This window comes from Protomyctophum bolini (assembly GCF_963924005.1).
Source record: "Protomyctophum bolini genome assembly, chromosome: 19".
In the NCBI taxonomy this organism is placed as follows: Eukaryota; Metazoa; Chordata; class Actinopteri; order Myctophiformes; family Myctophidae; genus Protomyctophum; species Protomyctophum bolini.
The window spans coordinates 1,933,940-1,955,393 of NC_137880.1; the positions used below are offsets into that span (position 1 = coordinate 1,933,940).

The window sequence follows — 21,454 nt, forward strand, 5'->3', positions numbered from 1 at the left end:
GTGTGTGTGTGTGTGTGTGTGTGTGTGTGTGTGTGTGTGCGCGGGTGGGTGTGTGTGTGTGTGTGGGTGGGTGGGGGTGTGTGTGTGTGTGTGTGTGTGTGTCGGTGCGCATGTGCGGGGGAGGGTGTGTGTGTTGTGTGTGTGCGGATGTGACGTGCATGTGTGTGTGTGTGTGTGTGTGTGGAGGGGGGTTTAAGGTTGAAATGCAAGACCAGCTGCTGCTGTGCATAAATCAACCCCTCTGTGTCCCTAAGCCCCCCTCCCCCCTCTCTCTCTCTCTCTCTCTCTCTCTCTCTCTCTCTCTCTCTCTCTCTCTCTCACTCTCTCTCACTCTCTGCCTCGCATTGAGGAGTAGTGCAGCATAGAGTGAACACATCTAGAGCTTGTTACAGACAGACAGACAGACAGACAGACAGACAGACAGACAGACAGACAACACATCAGAGGAGGATGGAGGGAGCAGTGATGCTGAACCTTACTCCAGTGATCAAGTTACACCGAATACCAGGTTTGTTGTTTTATTGTTAATATGTTAATGTTACTACATTACTGTTATAACAGGTTTGATCTGTGCTACTGTTAATATGTAAATGTCACTACATTACTGTTTAATTATTAATAGCAATGGTATAGTTTGAGTTATCGTGCTATAAGTAAGTAAGTAAGTAAGTAGCCTTGCAGGCCTATGAGGCCCATAGGGCAGGAGCCTATCTCCTGTTTCTGTAGCCATGAGGCCCATAGGAGCAGGAGCCTATCTCCTGTTTCTGTAGCGTGAGGCAGCTTGATGTACAAGTACACCCCCTGGACATGACGCTAGTGTGTCGCAGGGACTTGCCCCCCATCCAACCCTCTATGGATCGGGGGTAGTGGCCAGTAACATTTCTGGGAGAACCCAAGCCCAACTCATAGAACTGTACAAGAGTTGGGTGGGATCGAACCCCCGACCTCCCAGTCTCAGAGCGGACACTCTAACCACGGCACAAGGCCATTCTGTGTTTCTATAGGAAACACAGAATGGGGGAACTTTTGTATTATTTGAACTGAAAAAATAGTGGTATTCCCCTTTGATATTAGTACTGCTACTACTTGTTATTAGTATTGTTATTATTGCAGGCTATGTGTAACAATGTTATTAGTATTGTTATTATTAATATATTGTTATATGTGTAACAATGCAACTGAATGTTCAGAGGCATTATATCAAGGTTCATCATGGTTAGCTTTATTGTCCCTTGCGGGAAATCGGTTTGCAGCCAGATAATAGTAAAGCATTCAAGACAAGACTAAGATCTAAGAACAGGGTACTAGAGACTAAGATCTAAGAAAAGGGCAAGAGACTTGAAATGACATTCAACAGTAGCAGCGTCAGCTAAAGTGCATTAGTAGCAGTATGTGTGCAAAGAGGCAAGAATAAAGTGCTATCTGCGGTTCAGCAGCTGAATAGCAGCCGAGGCAAAGGACAGTTTGAAGGGATTAGTCTTTGTGGTGGAGCACCCTCAAGACCTGAGTGCAACATGTCAAACTCAGACCTGAGTGGGGGAGGGAGGAAGCTCTCTGGTACCGGTCTATGAGTTGGGCCTGGGTTCTCCCAGTAAGAACAAGATTCCTTTACAGCAGGGGTAACCAACCAGGGGTTCGCGAGCTACCGGTAGCTCGCGGGAACCTTTCACGTCGATCGCGAAGTGACGGGCAGCCAGCCATCACTGCCAATACACAGCAGAATGTCGTACGCAAAAAATAGCAGATCTACAAGCTAACAACGTGTAGAGGCTCGATGCATTTTAGCTTGAAGATCTGTTCCCCTTGCTTCCACCGCACCGCCCTCGGCCCTCCCCCTTTTAGCACTATGTGCTCATGTGCTGCTGTGTCCTGTGTGTCTGTTGTTCCCTCGCAGTCGCAGGCAGCACACAGCGTCAGAGTGAACGCAGTATGATAGCGTCCCCGACACGTTGAATACTAAACTTATTTGTAAAGTTCGAACGCCAACTTTTAACCAAACGTGGGAGAAACACTGTGCACGGCTGCACGCACAAATAAAGAGTGCACTTGCGCACGCACATGATCGATTATTATCGATCAAAACAATCCTTAGCGTCGCTTACAAAAACATGTGTTGAACAGCATGAATGATACGTAATCAGTTAAATCACCGACCTGGCTGGATAAATATCACTATGACAAAGTGTCAAAATGTTTAGTGCCGCTGTTAAAACATGACACAAAAAGCCACAGTTTTGAAGGAAGTGGGTCCTAGACAGGGCTTTGACGCTTAGCTCATGGATGCATGGATGATAGACAGACTTTTTTATCCTGCTGTTCTATCATGGGATATTCGATGCAGGGCAAGATGCTCGATTGTGAATTAAATTGTAACATTCTCCTTGGCTTTGACTACTTCAGACAGAACATCTGACACACAGCTACAGTAGACTATTAATTTACTAAGCTGGTAACTTACTCGGCTGCCTACCGTTGCTCGTTAAGCAGGTCACACAATGGATATGGACCACTGATATTTATCCAGCCAGGTCGGTGATTACTTATCATTCATGCTGTGCAACCGTGTGCAACACATGCTTTTGTAAGCAACGCTAAGGATTGTTTTGATCGATAATAATCCGTCATGTGCGTGCGCGAGTGCACTCTTTATTTGTGCGTGCAGCCGTGCAGTGTTTCTCCCACGTTTGGTTAAAAGTTGGCTTTACAAATAAGTTTAGTATTCAACGTGTCTGGGACGCTATCATGAAGAACTCGTATGACTGACTCGCATCTTAATGACACCCTCAGACTGGCAATCACTAAATATGAACCAGATTTCAAAACGCTTGCAGATAAAGTGCAGTCACTGAGTCACAGCAGTCTCATTAAAGGTGGGCTGACCCTGAGAGTATGTCACCATATCTGTGCAAATATATATGGTCATGTTATGCCTATGTCATTTGAACATCTGCCAATGTGAATATTCATTGAAATGAGAAACAAAATATTGTGCTGTAAAAGCAATTCATGTACCTTGCATTTTGTTTTATTAAAAAAAACCTCAACAAAGAAGTTTATTTGTATTTTTGTCCTAATATTTTTTATTTCTAATACATTTGTCTTAATATTATTTGACATTGATAATATAACTTACTATTAAGTATTTATTCTAATTTAAGCTTTAGTCTTTGTGTGGATGTGTGTATGTACATGCATTGAGCCTGTCAGAAATAGCAAAAAAACAAGTTTAGTTTTTTCTAACATGTTTTAGTGGTAGATCTTGGCTTACAATTGGGAATAAAATGGGCTCTTGGGCTTGAAAAGGTTGGTTACCACTGCTTTACAGGATCTCCTCATTGGTCAACAAAAACACAGGAGCCCTCGTACAAGGTTTCTTTGACTATGCATGCACCTTCTGGTACCACAGCACCTCAAAGGCTCTTAAAACTAGGCTCCAGACTTCCCAAAACATAGGGTCGACGACAGAGTACAGCATCTTGCAATGGGTCTGGTCCACAAGATTCGATACACCACCAAGATGCCCATGTACCTGTCTAAATACTTCCCTAATGTTAACGAAGTTCACACCCACAACACCAGAGGGAGTACCATGTGCAACCCAGATTCGGCACAAACAAGGGACTAAATAATTTTCGCTCCTATGCCACCAAAATGTGGAACGCCCTACCAACAGTCATTAAGACATTTGAATCCCTTGAAACCGCTCTCAAAGGGCACCTACGGACGGCTGCAATTCGAAACTGGCCCCCGTAAAAAAGTGGGTTAAGGGAGCCTCCTCCCTCCTTGACGTTTCAAATCATATTGCCATTTGTTAAGGCTATATATTAGTTTTACACATTTAATTAATGTGTCTAAACTTAAGATCAAAGTGCTGAGAAGCAACTAAAACTCCATATAACTATTACTCATGGGTTACTGAAAGAGAAAAATTGCTTTTTAAATTGCCAATCAGGCAATTGAATGCAAAGTACACTTTTCACAGTCAGTTTGCAGTCTTTACACACAGGCACACACACAGATCTCCATGTGGGACACCGGCTGACAGTTAAAACAGGTGCTATGACAACGTATATCATTAGGTTCCCAAGTAGGCCGGTGGCCGACTGCGACGGGCATGTACAAGATTAGTAATATTATAATGCACAGTAAGTGACGACGAATTATATGAAGTTACAATTAAAGTGGGTGAATTTGTCCTTTAATTCCTTAGTTCCAGACCAGACAATGGATCCCAGAGTGCAGGTGGAGAGCAACTCTCCATCCAGGGACAAACCTGGAGACCTCCAGAACTTCAGTAAGTTCCATCTTTAATTGTTTAATTATCTAATTCTCTATTTCACTTACAATAAATGCAACACGTCTCTCTACCTACGTCTGTAATCCACATATCTCGACAACCCCCCCCCCCCCCCCATTCACCCATTCTCACACACACACACACACACACACACACACACACACACACACACACCTTTACATAGATTGTGCATTACATTCGCGGTAATTCAAGATTCAACATCTGAGTCAGAGTGTCAGAGAACACATTGTAGCTGTCTGGCTGTGTCCCTTTCATGCCCATATATGGAGTTCTCCTTATCCGTCTGTCTACCTGTGTCTCCATATATGGAGATATCTGTGTATGTCAGTCTCTGTTCTTGTGTGAACATATATGGACATTTTGGTTGGATTTGGCGGTTCTGGATAAGTGGATAACTACTTAGTGACGGGCAGCGCACTCCCCTGACAGGAAACGCTGCCAGAGATCACGCTTCTAGTGGAAGTGGGCGGAGGGAAACATTTAATTGACGGACCTCAGTGAAAGCGTTGCCTAGCGACGGGGTAGATATTAGCGAGGCCAAACTGACTCAATAAAAACCCTAAAATCACGTTAAGTCATGTCAATGGCAACCAATGAGCTTAACATTGGAGTGAAGGGAACCTTTTCACCAACGGACCATTTCCTGTTTATCGATTGCTTAGCAACCGAGGGTCGTTCAGATGGTAGCGACCAGCGTGATGTAACTCAATGTGATTATTGATCATGAAGCTCTAACCAGGTGTGTTATTATTGATCATGAAGCTCTAACCAGGTGTGTTGTTATTGATCATGAAGCTCTAACCAGGTGTGTTTTCTGTTTCAGAAACCTGTCCTACTCTGTCTTCAGTTAAAGCAAAACGTTACTGCTGCGACCAGTGTGGAAAAAGCTTCCCTTCACTTTCCAAGCTCAAAGTACACCAGATAATTCACACTGGAGAAAAGCCTTACAGCTGCGACCAATGTGGAAAAAGCTTCACTAAACTTTCCAATCTCAAAGTACACCAGAGAATTCACACTGGAGAAAAGCCTTACAGCTGCGACCAATGTGGAAAAAGCTTCACCTCACATTTTGGTCTTAAAGTACACCAGATAATTCACACTGGAGAAAAGCCTTACAGCTGCGACCAATGTGGAAAAAGCTTCACTAAACTTTCCAATCTCAAAGTACACCAGAGAATTCACACTGGAGAAAAGCCTTTCAGCTGTGATCAATGTGGAAAAAGCTTCAATTCACGTCCCCATCTCAAACAACACCAGATAATTCACACTGGAGAAAAGCCTTACAGCTGTGACCAATGTGGGAAAAGCTTCACTGGACTTTCCACTTTCAAACGACACCAGAGGATTCACACTGGAGAAAAGCCTTTCAGCTGTGACAAATGTGGGGATAGCTTCACCCAAGTTTCCAATCTAAAAGTACACCAGAGAATGCACACTGGAGAAAAGCCTTTCAGCTGTGACCAATGTGGGGAAAGCTTCACCCAAGTTTCCAATCTAAAAGTACACCAGAGAATGCACACTGGAGAAAAGCCTTTCAGCTGTGACCAATGTGGAAAAAGCTTCACTTCATGTAGGAGTCAAAGAGTACACCAGAGAATTCACACTAGAGAAAAGCCTTACAGCTGTGATGAATGTGGAAAAAGCTTCACTACAGATATCAATCTCAAAGTACACCAGAGAATTCACACAGGAGAAAAGCCTTACAGCTGCGTCCAATGTGGAAAAAGCTTCACTACCTATATCAATATCAAAGTACACCAGAGAATTCACACTGGAGAAAAGCCTTACAGCTGCGACCAATGTGGGAAAAGGTTCACCAGTAGGTCTGATCTAACACGACACCATATAATTCACACTGGAGAAAAGCCTTACAGCTGTGACCAATGTGGAAAAAGCTTCACTTCAGATGCCTATCTCAAAGTACACCAGAAAATTCACACTGGAGAAAAGCCTTACTATTGTGACCAATGTGGGAAAAGGTTCACCAGTGTGTCTGGTCTAAACAGACACCAGATAATTCACACTAGAGAAAAGCCTTACAGCTGTGATCAATGTGGAAAAAGCTTCAATTCACGTCCCCATCTCAAACAACACCAGATAATTCACACTGGAGAAAAGCCTTACAGCTGTGACCATTGTGGGAAAAGCTTCAAGAAAATATATACCCTCAAATGTCACAAGAAGATTCACACTGGAGAGAAGCCTTTTGGTTGTGAAACATGTGGGAAGTGTTTCACTGACTTTTCAAACTTAACACGCCACCGGAACATTCACACTGGAGAGAAGCTGTGAAACATGTGGGAAAAGCTTCGCTCAAATGTATAGCCTCCAGGAAACACAGGATGATTCATACTGGAGAGAAGCTGTTTGGTTGTGAAACATGTGGGAAGAGTTTCACCTGGTCTGGATCATTAAGAGTTCACTAGCTCATCCACACCCGTATGTTGAAAAGGAAAGAAAAGGCAGTTTACACTTTTTGTTTAGTTTTTCTTCTTACACAAATTATTTGATCGGCCCAAAACATTGTGTTTATTGCCATATGTCACAACTTGAGTTGCCTTTGTCCGTGGCGTGAACGTCTTTAAATAAATACTTTTTGAAAAGTCTATGAGGAAAATGAACGTGGAATCCACCTCTGGGTCTCTCGTCGTCATGAAAGGGGGCGGGACTGCGACGCTCTCTAGTATTAGTGGTTCTCAAATGCTTTATTTGCAAGGACCCACTTAAAAGACACGCAAAAGACACCAAGGCCTGCCCCCACTCGATCATGATTGGAGGAAGGCACCTCTCATCGTGATTGGATGAAAGCTTTCTCACCTGCCACCAAAACCGGGGACAGGGACATTATGGTCAGCACTATGTAACGATACATTTTAAAGGGGAGTTTCGCACAAGCTGTTTTCTTAGCGTATATGAAGAACGGTATCCATTAGTCATTGAAAAGGAATAAGGAATTAGCGTATTTACCGTCCATGTGGGTCAAACGCTAGAACTCCTATTCAATCGTGCAATTGGTTTTATTTTTTAGTTTACATCTGATCTAGACGATGTGACAGGTTAGTCCATGAAGTGTTGCTGCTCTCTTCCTGGTCTACGTGTGCTGGCGTTAGACCCCTCCTACGCTTTTCTTAAAGGACCAGCGCCATATATCTTTATTTATTTTTTAATATTTTTGTTCAGGTCAATATACATATTATCCACTTACTTTTGTAAAAAAAAGGGTTAGGGAGAAATTCCCCTGTAACAGCGATACCATAATTATCACGATACATGGTTGACGATACGATACATGGACGATATTGGTTCATTATGTGATACGATATGATTCAATGACTTGGAATTGATACAGTAACTATTTAAAATACATTGACATTATTTTAAACTAAAGTAATTAAACCCCACACAAAACACCACACACACAAATGCAGTATTAATACAATCGATTATTTGCATTGCAAAACGATACGATACATAGTCAATGTTGTCGTTTTCATTTCGATATACTTTTATACTTCTTGGAATTAAAATAGATTTTCCGATGCAGTTACTATATCATTACACCCATAGTCAGCCCACTCTATAGGATTATCCACAAAATAAAGTGATATTTGAATTAAGTGAAATCACTGAATATACATACTAGACATACTCAATAACTTTATTTTTCTGTACCCACATCATCTAATCTTTTCATTTTAAAGCTCCATCTGATTGGAACAACTTGTCTGTTTCTTTGAGATCAATTACATCATTTAACATTTTCAATGTACTTGTTTTAGATTTTTGGGGAGAGGTGTGTACTTTAATGCTTGCTTATTCTTTTTATCTTTAACTTTTTATTTATTATTTTCATTATTATCACTATTATTAGTATTTTGTAGGTGTTTTAGTTGCTTCTGGTCTTGATGTAGTGTTTGAGTGGTTTGGAGAGCATCTATGTTTTGTTGATGTTGTAAGTGTATTGTTCTGTGTCGAGTCTGTCGACATGTTTAATGTATTGTTTGGTCAATGTACTGAATTAATTGTGTTGTGTCCGAGGACCTCCTCTAACACGAGATGATACATCTCAAGGAGCTATCCTCTATAACGAGATGATACATCTCAAGAGGATATCCTCTATAACGAGATGATACCCTTTTGGTTCCATTTCCATTGAATATACGACTTGGACGTTGCTCTCCCCAGGTTGGTGGAGGGTGTGTAGAGCCCAGGATCACATTAGATAATTGACACATGGGTGAAAAATGGGATACAAAATCGTGGGATAAAAAAAGTACTCATATTGCAGAATGTCCCATTTCACAAGTTCAAAATGTGCGCAAAATCTTTTGAAAATAGCCGATCTACAAGCTTGTAGATCGGCTATTTTCAAGAGGCCAAAATGTATAGGGTTGAAGTGGTTAATGTATGTTTTATTGAACAAACTTTATTATTTGTCATTCATTTGTTGATTCATTGATTCATTCATTCATTCATTATAAGACCAACATTGGTCACCATGACCAGGCTGAATGCTGAAAGTTCTGATTGTACCTTTATGAATAGGACAAATAAATCCCTCTTGATTCTGAATTCCTGTCATTTATTAATTACTGCTACATCTGAGACAATTTATTATTATTATTATTATTATTATTACATGTAGCCTATGTATAAAATCATGAACTAGAAAGGTGCATATCTCCACCAGGGCGGGTTTGCTACCCGGGACAGAGCGTGAGTGCAATATCTGGAACATGTGATAGTATTTTAATGTATATTATATCACTGTTAAACATATTTTTTCTGAATCAAATTTGAGAAATCTCACTTTACAATAACCTACACAACTCAACACAACTTCACAATCACCTACACAACTCAACACAACTTCACAATAACCTACACAACTCAACACAACTTCACAATAACCTACACAGCTCAACACAACTTCCACAACGTCCACAACGTTGGATTCGTACAGTGCAGAATGCAGATAAGTGTAGGCCTATGTTCTTATTATAATTGTGAGTTTGTTTTTTAACATGCAGCGCGAGTCCGCGGGAGCCGATCTACAAGCTCACAACGCGTTGCACTGCGAGTAGCCTAGAGAAGGCTGTCAAGTGAGCAGCGCAATCGCGCATGCTATAGAAATATCCTGATAAATAAATACAAAGGTGTCGCTTGCAGGGGCAGTTTCCTTATGGGACTTGCCTCTAGAATGCATGCATAGGCATACAAGTGCATACAAGTCCACTCGGCTTTTATATATATCATTTTTTTACGTGCTGAACAATGTTAGGGACACATGCCTACATATTTTATCTGCGATTTGGGAACTATTTATTGATTCAGCATGAAGACTAAAGCCTTCTGAATATATCTGTAAATTCCTCCGCCACCTAAAGTGGTCCCGTAGGATTTGACGGAGTTTCCGACCAACCTACGTGAGCGTCAAGTTCACGGCCATTTCCATGAATTCCAAATTAATGTGGGAAATCCACGTAAATGCCTTTACGCTAGCTTCACGTCATTATATCAGCGTAAACGCGTTGAAGAATCAGGCCCATTGACTGCCAGCTGCGTGTTTTCAGTGATTACGCTAGAGGGCGCTCTTCGTATGAGCGACGCTTGGTTGCTATAGGAGACGGATAGGACCGGAAATTGACCGGAAGTGAAAAACGTCTCAGACAGAAACGACGCCATCTTCAAACGACGCCATCTTCAAACGACGCCATCATATAATCATATAATGACAATTACATGATTGAACACTTTGAAATAGCCGGCGATGTGTTCTTTTAGGTTTCTCACCGTCCTTCCACTCCCTGGTGGCCGGATGCAGGAAGCCAAACAGCTCGTCTGTGGTCACAGCCTTCGGGTTGATGTCGTTCCACACTGGCTTCATCTTCAGGTTAGCATACGTTCTGTGTAGCGTCTTCAGGATCTGGAGCACAGGTTAGCATAGGTTAGCATACGTTCTGTGTAGCGTCTTCAGGACCTGAAGCATAGATTAGCATTGGTTCTGTGTAGCATATTTAGCATAGGTTAGCATAGGTCATCAGGATTTGAAGCATAGTTTAGCATGGCAGGGCTCATTCATTCAGGAAACAGCGCACATGTGTCAGATTGAGTAAAATGTCTTAACACAGGCATGGGGTCTCTCATATCTCCATGTAAACCTCCCTCAACATTAAGCTTTTCCACGAATAGGCCCTCACTAATAACATGGAGCTGGGACGACCATAGAGCCTTCCCGATGGTCTAAAACGAATCCTATACTATGTAATCTTCCCGACCAAATACCTCCTGCCTACGGGGATATTACACCTACTTCTGGCACCTTTTCTTGTATGAATGAGTACGTATTGGTTCACCTGTTAAATCCCACATTTTACAGGACCAGGGGATCCTAAGACCTGTATGCTGACAGTAGCTTGATAACTTTGTGTATGCTGTAGTTCTACGATTCTTTACCATAGATAGAACTTGTCTCATTAATGCAGTCCTATCGCTACTGGAATGACAATCAATACCGACTAACACCATCCCAACAGGATGATACGTTTGCACAATGGAAGCGTTTGGGTATACGCACAATTGGAGACTTATACATGGGTAGAACTTTTGCCTCATTTGCTCAACTGCAAAAAAAGTATAGACTCCCTAGGAGTGACTTTTTTAGGTTTCTACAGGTTAGGAACTATATCCGTAACTTTTCTCCCACTTTTGAGAGAGATACACCTTCATCCCTAGATAGGTTCCTTCTTAATAATACAGTACCAGACGTAAGGGTGTCACATCTTTATGAATCATTTCAAGTGGCAAATCTACCTACTACATCAGCTATTAAGCTGGCATGGGAAAATGAACTGGGGACTTCAATCTCAGACGAGCTCTGGGAAGACAGCCTTGAAGAAATGAATGCGTGCTCTATCAATTCCAGACATTGCCTTATCCAGTTTCGTGTCATACATAGACTCCATTATTCAAAATTAAAATTACATAACATATACCCAGATATTTCTTCGCATTGTGACAAATGTAATACAATAGATGCAAATCTTCTTTATAGCTTCGCCCTTTGCCCTCGGATACAAAGATATTGGATTAAGATATTTGAGACGCTCTCTGATATTTTGAGTATTCATATTGACCCCGATCCTGTACTAATAATTCTCGGTTTGTCAGACTCCATGCCTATGTTGACGAAAGCACAGAATGCTAATCATATGGTCTGATTACAGCGAAAAAACTAATTCTGACACACTGGAAGAAGGAAGAGGCTCCTGCATTTAAGCACTGGTTAAATGAAATGACTAGTACACTTCATCTTGAGAGAATAAGGTATTTCCTGAGAAACAGGGAGAAACAGTTTGATAAGATTTGGCTACCCCTTGTCCATTACCTGAGTAGAAACGATTAATAGACAGGATACCATTGATATGGTTGACTGTACGCCATTTTCTTTTCAGATGTTTTCCACAAGATTTCTATCATCTTATTATATAGTATGCAATGTCACTGAGCAGTATGGGTGGGAGGGTTAAGGGATTTCTTTATCTTTTTTGTCTTTATCTTTTCTTTCATTTTGTTTCATAAAAAAAGTATTTCATATTATAATGTTTGTAATAATTTATCTGTTCAATAAAAACATATTTGACAAAAAAAAAACGCTGTCTGCGTCGGGGCTGATCTAATTACCTTTGGTGGTCCTTTCTACTGACTCACCTATCTTCCGCCTTACTCACCTGCTGGTTGATTCCTCTTCCTCCTCCCCCTCCTCCCTGTCTGTCTCCCTTATGTCGCAAGCTCTCTCCTCTCTCACTCACACTTTGAAGGCGCAACATGCAGGGCGACCAGAATCAAGGTAACCCTCGGAGGAGACTCTTCACTCCACCCCAGGGAGCTCCCTACCCCCCTCCTCCTCCCCCCCGGGTTGTATCTCAGGACCTCTAGGAGCTGGGAAGACCAACAGTACCCCTCCCATTCCTCTCTCCTACCCCGTTCCACCCAGGACGAGACCCCCGTTAAGGATCCCACATTCTATGTAACTTTCTCGGATCGCCATGACCCGCGAGACTCACTCCTCCCTCCCCCCGCCCCACTCGTGTCGAAACCCCACGGACCTAGGCACCCGACCGCCTCACCGCCCTCCCCACCTCAGAAAGAGATTGGAGAAAACGAATCGAGCCGAGGACAGATTCTCACCGGGCCCATGGATGTCCCCTCAGATCCCGAGCACCTCGCTAGCCCGAGACTCACCCCGTCCACGCTCACAGCCTCCCCCCCCCCCCCCCCCCGAGCTCAACACATACTTCCACACATCTTCATTACATTAGCCTCCCTCCTAAAGGCCAGCCACCGCCTGGAAGCGGTGGCTCGTTTCAACCACCAGCGGATTCTCCCCAGCGACTTCCAAGCCAGGTACGAGGAAGTCGCACGTTCGGTTACACCCGGTAGCGCCAACGACCACACAATCCTAAAACTACAGGAGGCCTCCCGAGCGTGGCTCTTCAGATGTTACCCGGTGCTGGAACTACACTACCTGGACAAAATCAATACACTCCTGGCTATACTCCGGTACCAGTCGTGCCCCAACCCCGAAGACCACTGGGATGCGGCCTGCGCATTGGCGCGCCGTAACCTCGACCACACTCTGTCCCCAAGCACGGTTCAAGTGACCAAGGATCACGTCCCCTCCGTGTTCTGGACCCCTCTCCCACGACACCAGGGACCGTCTCCTCCTCCCCCCGCCCACTCGGTCCCCGCCCACGACACCTTCCTCCCTTCCATCCGTATACTGAAACGGCCTGGATCGGTCACCGTGCCAGCCGTGAGCGTCGCCACGACGACCACGTCCACCACTTCCATAACCGCCTCGGTCGGCCCACCACTACATTCCCTATTTCACATACACTCGCCGCACGACCCACCTGAGCTCAGGTCCATCGTCCCTGCTAGACCGACCCTCATCGTGGGGCACTCTAACCTGACCAGCCTTCCCACTGTACCGGATGCATCCATTCAACTAGATGTCTTCTTAGAGTCCTCAATACTACATGCCGCCAGCATTCTGGCCGGATTAACCACTCCGTGCATGGAGACCGAACAGGTACTCCTGGCCTTCGGGCTGGACCCTGATCAGACCATGTCACCACGCAACATCACCCCCTGCCCCGACAGCCTCTCCAGTGAAGCTCAGTCTGCTGTCTGCCATCAATATGACAAACGATTCCATGAGCCATTTTAATCATATATCAGCCATCCCCAACGACCGTCTCTTTACCGAACAAGGAAGCATACGGTGGAAGCCCGTCACAGGCTACACCGTCTGGTCGCGATGGCAAACTGTCCTTCTCAGATAACACCACACTCTCACCGGCCACCATACAACCGGGACGTTCACCCCCTCAACTGCCCCCCCCCTCCACATCTTGTTCCTTTTCCCTCTCTTAAAACTCTTTTTCTATCATCCTCTCTTATTTCTACTAAAAAACCAGGCAGGAGTCTCTGCAACAGCCCAACGGGACAACCACTACCCACTTCACACGTAAGAATGGCCGCATATTCCACCTCAGATCTGCTCTCTACATCAATTAAATAACAACCGCTCGATTGACTGTTATCAATAACACACTACGTTACCTATCTGCCTTTTTCCTAGCATACCAGTGCCCACCATTGTTCTTCCTCTGTCAAACGTGTACCTGTCCTATCTAGAGTTAGTATATATCCCCCAAGGGATTACCGTATAACCAAAAAAACTTTGCATACGCTATATAATTATAATTATTAATTATTAATTAATACTATTAATTATTAATTATTAATTATTATAATTATAATTATAATAATCCATCTTGCAGACCCAGAATCTTGATGATGAAGGCCTCCATACGGTCCTTTGTGAAGCTGAGGCTATTGTGAACAGCCGACCAATAACTAAAGCTTCCACTGATCCTAATGACTTGGAAGCATTGACGCCCAACCATCTTCTGCTTCTTAGGTCTAAGCCCTCACTACCACCAGGGGTATTCGTCAAGCAAGACCTCTATGTGCGGCGCCGTTGGAGACAGGTACAATACATGTCTGACCTGTTTTGGAAGCGATGGGTGAAGGAGTACCTCCCACAGCTTCAAGAGCGCCAGAAGTGGCAGAGCATCCAGCGGAACTTTGTTCCTGGAGATCTGGTCATCGTGGTGGATGAATCTGCACCTCGCAACACATGGTTGACAGGAAAAGTTGTGCAGGCAATTCCAGATAAGAAGGGTCTGGTGCGACAGGTTCGCGTGAAGACGAAGACCAGCTGCCTGGACAGGCCCATTACTAAAGTGTGTCTTCTTCAAGAAGCAGAGGAGCCATGAAGTCTTACTCTGGGCGCTCATGCTCCGAATCCTCTCTTTATCTCTATTTTTGCAGATGGAGAGTTGATGGAGGAATGGAGATCCTATCGATGGAGAAAATTGATGCATTATTCTGAATTAATTTGCATTGAATTTATATTTCGGAATTATTGTAACTTTGCTAAGGCTAATTAAGGGCTCCTACATAATTGATAATAGTTAATTAATGCAAGGCTTAATTAGGGGCCGGAATGTAGGAGCCAAAGAGTGCTTAGCTATAGTGGTTGTCACTTGGTTGGTGATGGGTGTGGGCACCGCATTGACGTTCCGTTATTGGTGGGAGCGTCTCTGTTGGTGGCCCTTGGTAGTCGACAAATATGGGTGTCTGAACCAGCTCACGCCTAAGGCTGTTTGAACTTGGAGGCAGGGTGAGCTGGGAGGATACACTTTGTTGACCGCACAATATACTTTATAGTTTGATTCATTCACGTTTGTTTGCTCACTGTTTGATTGTTATTTATTAGATTCTTTGCACATATTTATTGCACATATATATATATTTATTTATTGTATTGTAATATTTTGTGCACTGAGCTATATAAACATTTTAAACTTTGAGCTTGTTTGGATATGAATCATTTTATCATTGTTTTGTCGCGCGTCATTACAGTTTGTTTTTAGCTCCCAGGCTTAGCCTGCCGGCATGAGTTATTTATTGGTAAATTATTATCAGCCACAACAACACTTTCACACACACACACACACGCACGCACACACACACACACACACACACACACACACACACACACACACACACACACACACACACACACACACACAATGTCCATCCATCTTCAACCGCTTATCCGTAGTCTGGTTGCGGGGGCAACAGCTCGAGAGCTCTAGATTTCCCTCTCCAAGTCACAAAGTATGTATTTTATATATGTACTACTTGCATATCACACACACACAATGTCCATCCATCTTCAACCGCTTATCCGTAGTCTGGTTGCGGGGGCAACAGCTCTAGAGAGCTCTAGATTTCCCTCTCCAATTCACAATGTATGTATTATATATGTACTTGCATATCACACACACACACACGCAATGTCCATCCATCTTCAACCGCTTATCCGTAGTCGTTGCGGGGGCAACAGCTCTAGAGCTCTGTTGCCCCCGCAACCAGACTACGGATCTACCAGCTCACATTCAGGACATCAAACGTCATCACAAACTTCCACTTGCAGATGTGCTGTGCTTGACAGAAACTCATCTCACCGGCTCCTTTGTTGCTGACAGCCTCCAATTGGATGGCTATACACAATGTTGAGTCGCAACAGACGCGACTCGTACACAAGCATCCCCAAACGTGCAGAACAAAATGGTGGTGGCGTTGCAGTGTATGTGAAGAACCATTTCCAGGCTGCTGAAGAGCGTGACCTACACAATGTGACAAACCTGGAGTTTGTAGTTGTCAAGATAGAATCCCCTGTCAAGCTTCTGATCGCTGCTGTGTACAGACCACCATGTTACGATCACCCTTTCTTGGACAACCTGAAAGCACTTCTGGACTCCTTAGAAATGATGGACCACCATCCCATCATAGTCTGTGGAGACTTCAATGAAAATCTACTGACAAGTGTAGATGGGCCCATAGCGACACTCCTGGAGTCAAAAGGATACATACAAGTGATCAACGAGGCCACCACTGACAAGGGCACGCTTTTGGATCACATACTGTATACATCTCAAGGCCACAGCAATGTCTACAGTCTGGAGTACTACGTACTTACTACAGCTATCATGAGCCTGTATATTGTGTATTGTCCTCCAATCATGACTAACTAACTTCTGAATCAAGCTCCTCAAAAGGTCTATGGCAAAGTTATTGATCACAGGATGAAATGCTTATCTCCAAACACAAGTCCACCACAGACCAAAATCCAGGATTCATTCATCACACAGCATAAAGATTGCTCTCTTAAAAGTCACCAATGACATTCTCCCCTTAGACAACCTGAGGTTGTTGTGGACTCTTTACAATTTATGGACCACCATCCCATCAAAGGTGTGCTACAAATGCAAAAATGCCGCAACTTAACTCAAATGTACAGACGAATGCTGTGAACGTGTCACAGGACACGATCATCTTCAACAGTTCATAGGCGTACTCTCCCGCCTTCACTTCTCCCTTGGATAAACACCACTGCTGTTTCCTGCATACCTGAAGCCGTTGCAACCTTATTTCATGGACAACTGCACCTTCCCCATTGAGGTAAAGCTTTTACAATGTTACATAATTTCTCATTTATCTATAAAATGAATGATAACCATACTTAACAGTTTATAAAAAATACCACTAGCTGTAGTTCCCAAGTTCCTTTCCCCTCCCTCAGGCATTCTCCTGACCAGGGAATGTCACTATAGAGAGCAGAATTATGTTTATTTGAGAACATATCTAGTCTAGAGTACATGGGGAGAACATGCAAACTGCACATAGAAATGCCCTTTCAACACTCCACCTAAACTATAGCTGCTTATGTTTGATTCCTGCCTTTCTGTTTCTCTCAATTTACAAGGTCTGCCATGACAATTCATGGAAGCTGAGTGCATTGCTATTTCTCTCATGGAAAACTACTTATACCCCATTAAGGTAAGAGTGTTTATTATATTGTCACATGTGCCATTGCTCATTCATCTGAATGACTGATGATGATAATGATGACACTTTTTTGAAAATTTCACTGGCTTTAGGTTCACATAATCCCTGGTACATATGTCATATTGTATGATTAATTCCTGCCTTCTTGTTTCTCTCGTTGTACAGGATCTAACCTACTAATGACCTCCTGAATCAGCTGCCCAAATGGTGGTGAAGCCTTTGCAACCTTTTTCATGGACAACTGCTCCTTCCCCATTGAGGTAAAGCTTTTACAATGTTACATAATTTCTCATTTATCTATAAAATGAATGATAACCATACTTAACAGTTTGCCTGAGCCAGCCAACTGTCATCTCTCCACCAGACTATCCCACGATGGAATATTTGCCCACACCCAGCACAGCAGGGACAAAGCTACTAAAGGAAAGACACAACCTATTCATGCCTCTCTCCTGGGATTCCTTGACTCAACCACCACTGACTATATGAGAACTACCCCTGCCACCTCTGCCATCACCAGACCCGTGCCTGCCATCTCAGCATCTATAGTGCCTTCTGCCATTGTTGGCCCTTCCAGACTGCACATAATGCCTGCTAGTGAGACAAACCCTGCCACTGCTGATCCCACCACTCTCTACTCAACACTGCCTATGAAAATTACCCCTGCCACTTCTACCATCACCAGACCTGTGCCCTCCCTCTCAGCATCTACAGTAAAAACTGTTATTGCCGTGATGCCTGCATGTCAGGCAAACCCGCTGCTGATCCCTCCACACAACCCATATCGGCCCTTCCCACTGCTGGCCGCGATACACACACAGACCGCAAACAACTTCAGGCGTCTGCATTTAAACTGTGCGCAAGTGGAATCGAAATAATTAAAGCCCGCAGATTCGCACCCAACTTAAAGCACCCTCCTGGGTTCTACGAGGAGATGAAAGAACTAGACCAGATTCTAACACAAAAGGAACATCTTCTAGACCAACTCTCCGCAAAGATAAGAACTTCACAAAGAAGCACAAAATGGCTCACCACCGCCATTGCAGCAGAGACTGCACGTGTGCCAGGTATACGCAACTATTAAACATGACCATGATTCTTCCGTAAGCACTCGCATTTATACTATCATATTAATACATTACTACTGTGTGATGGGATGCCTATGGTTCTTTATGAGCGTGCGTACGTATGTGTGTGTAACTAGCCTACTGTATACTTTATTTCAAATGATGAAAGTTAATGTATGTAGACTATAAAGCGCATTTCAAAACAAATGTTACAAGATGCTGTATCATAACATGAAATAAAACAACATTGAGCATCACAAATCAAAAATAAAATGAAACAAAACAATAGTACAATGGATTAAAGTAAAGCAGTGAATAAAATACCCATAAATATACACTAGGCCTAAATATAATATTACGAATCAAAATACTTGCAAAACAAGTTGGTTAATATCAGTGACAACAGCTCTGTGTCATTACTGCTCTATAGACATTGATACACCACATGTGTTACTTTGTATGTTATAGCTGTGAATGCTACAGTCAACGAAATCCCTGCAAGTCAACCCACGCCATGATCATCATTTCACCTGCAACACAGTTTGTCTTTTTTTATGTGAAGCATTTCTAGTATAAAGTAGTCATACCGTAAATCCTCCAATAAACACCTCCTTTCTATTAATTACCGGGCCCCTATTAATCACCGGTGATGGCGTTGAATTAAGTAAATAAATTCCGGCCTCCTTTTATGAGCCGGGGTTTTTTGTGCTTTTTTTTTCAAGTGCCGTATCTGTTACTTTCGCTGCTCTGGCTGGCTGTGCCTGTCACGTCAGCGTCCACTGTCCAGACGCGCTGCTCGGCTAGTCGGCTCGCACACAATACAACAACAAAGTTAACTTCGGGAGAGCCCCCACAGGTCTGCCCTTCATGCAACGAATGCTGGTTCGATAAACGGCAGATCGATGAGTGCACGGGGGATTTTGCCAGCCTGGCGCAGCCCCATGCGCCTTTTGGATCTCTCATTTTATGGAACGAACGTACCACCGGACCGGTATGCTGTTAGCATATGCTGTTAGCATATGGTGTTAGTCTCTCTGGGCGCGTTCGGAAATACCACACCGGAGCGCACTCGCCTATTAGTTTGCATTGCACAGTGGGCTCAATGCGCTATTTCCGAACGCACCCTCTCTCTCTCGACGTTCTCTCTAACACGTCTCTCTCTCTCTCACGCGCGTTACGTGTCTCTCTCTCTCTCTCTCTCTCTCTCTCTCCCCCGTTGAAGCACTGCAGTATTGCACTGTTCTGATTTGATATTACCGGTATATGAAATAGCCTATCATACATTGTATTTTTATGTTTTTCATGTCATATGAAAGAAGGGAATCATATAGCTTCAAATGATAATGACATCGGTTATTCAAGTTAAATTGATGTGTTGATGTTATTATGGTATTTACCATAGGCAATATGCCAATAATGGAAAAACAGTTAAAATGACCATTGAGCACCTGCAACTGCACTGTTCAATATTTCATGAGGACTTGGTTTCAATAGGCTACATGAGCCCAATACATTTTACTGTGTTCTAACTGACCCAAAATGTGATTTGTTCATTATGATCAGTTTGAAAATTAGAAATAAAATTCCTCCTTCTTATAGCTGCCTCCTTCCAATAAAACCCTGAGACAAATAATAGCCCGGGTTCCTAAAAGAGGATTTACGGTAGTCTATAGTGTTAGCGGCGGCTCCAGACATTTGTGCATGGGGGGGCTATGGGGGGGCTGGATTTTTTTTAGCAGGGGCTACTGGATTTTGGCAAAAGCTATGAATAATATATCAGAGATTAAAATAGGGTGCATTTTGCATCCCAAAACGCAGTTTATAGTTAAGGGATGCAATGAAACAACGACCTCTGCATCCATGGGATGCACTACTGTACTGTTTTTTATTCTAGTTTATTTTGCTAGCTTTTGTTATAATAATAATTTATTCTTCTGTTTTCTACATGAATACAACCACATTATAAACATATAAAATGGGAATTAAATGCTGCAATTTGTTTAAAAAAAAGCTCATTACCATTACAACGACAAATGACATTCCAATGATTCAGTGGTCCTAGTTTATAGGCCACATAACGTGAATACACATAATAAGTGTGACACAACAATGCAAATAATTATTGTGACACTGTCACCGGCTAATCTCCAAATAGAATGATTCAGGTCGAGACAGAAAATAAGGTCGAGTTCAACTTTATTTCCTATTAATATTACAGAGAATCTATTGAGTTTGTGCTTGAAATGTACTGTAATTTTGCAAACTGTTAATAAACATTCCTTGGGCTCTTCGGGGCACAGTGACAACACAGCACACACAGACCGCAGTTTGAGAGATCTGCAGAGTGTAAATGCCAATGCACACACACACACACACACACACACACACACACGCACACAAAAAAGTGGTTACGTTACCACCATATAATGTAAACGTGGACACCGCATAAGTGGATTAATACAAAATGCTGTGATCAAAACTAGGCTACTGTAGAATCGAATACTACTACTAGTAGGCTACTACTAACGTGATCTCATCAATGATGTTGCCATGGAGACAGGAATATACACAAGTAGGCTTGCAGTCTATACTCACACAGTGAGGCACGGCGGCCAAACATTAACATATGATTAGATATGAACAGATTGTTGTGGTGTACTGTACTCACCAGTTACAGAAGAACGATCCGCCTGTTGCTGTGGTTGGCTGCAAAGCGGTCAATCACTTTTTCCACATCCAGTTCTTTTGTTCTGCTAGAACTGATGGCCAGTACTCCCAGGTTGCTGGTTCGGGCATCTCCACTCTTGTTCCTCAGGTAGGTCTTTAGCCTGCGGAGGCAGGAGAAACTCCTCTCACAAGCAGCCGATGTGACAGGCAGTGTTATGGCGATGCTCACAAGCTTGTATAGGTCTGAAAACGCCTCATCGTATGGTTGTAATAGCACCCGCACATCTTTTGTGCTGTTAACAACCTCTCCATTTCTTCTTTTCTTTTCAATTAGTCTTTTTCCTTGGTGCAGTTCAGCAGAGAGGTTTTCTTCAGTAATGCCATAATGTTTAGCCATTGGCCAGAGGGACTCTTT

At 43.2% G+C, this 21,454-nt stretch overlaps 1 long non-coding RNA gene across 1 annotated transcript; it reads left to right on the plus strand.

The window, feature by feature from the left end:
- The first annotated feature begins 429 nt into the window (after positions 1 to 429).
- On the plus strand, positions 430 to 5,248 carry LOC308333787. The gene is made up of 3 exons (XR_013965824.1): positions 430 to 508; positions 4,211 to 4,294; positions 5,142 to 5,248. It is a non-coding gene; the product is annotated as an uncharacterized lncRNA (long non-coding RNA).
- Positions 5,249 to 21,454: the final 16,206 nt, after the last annotated feature.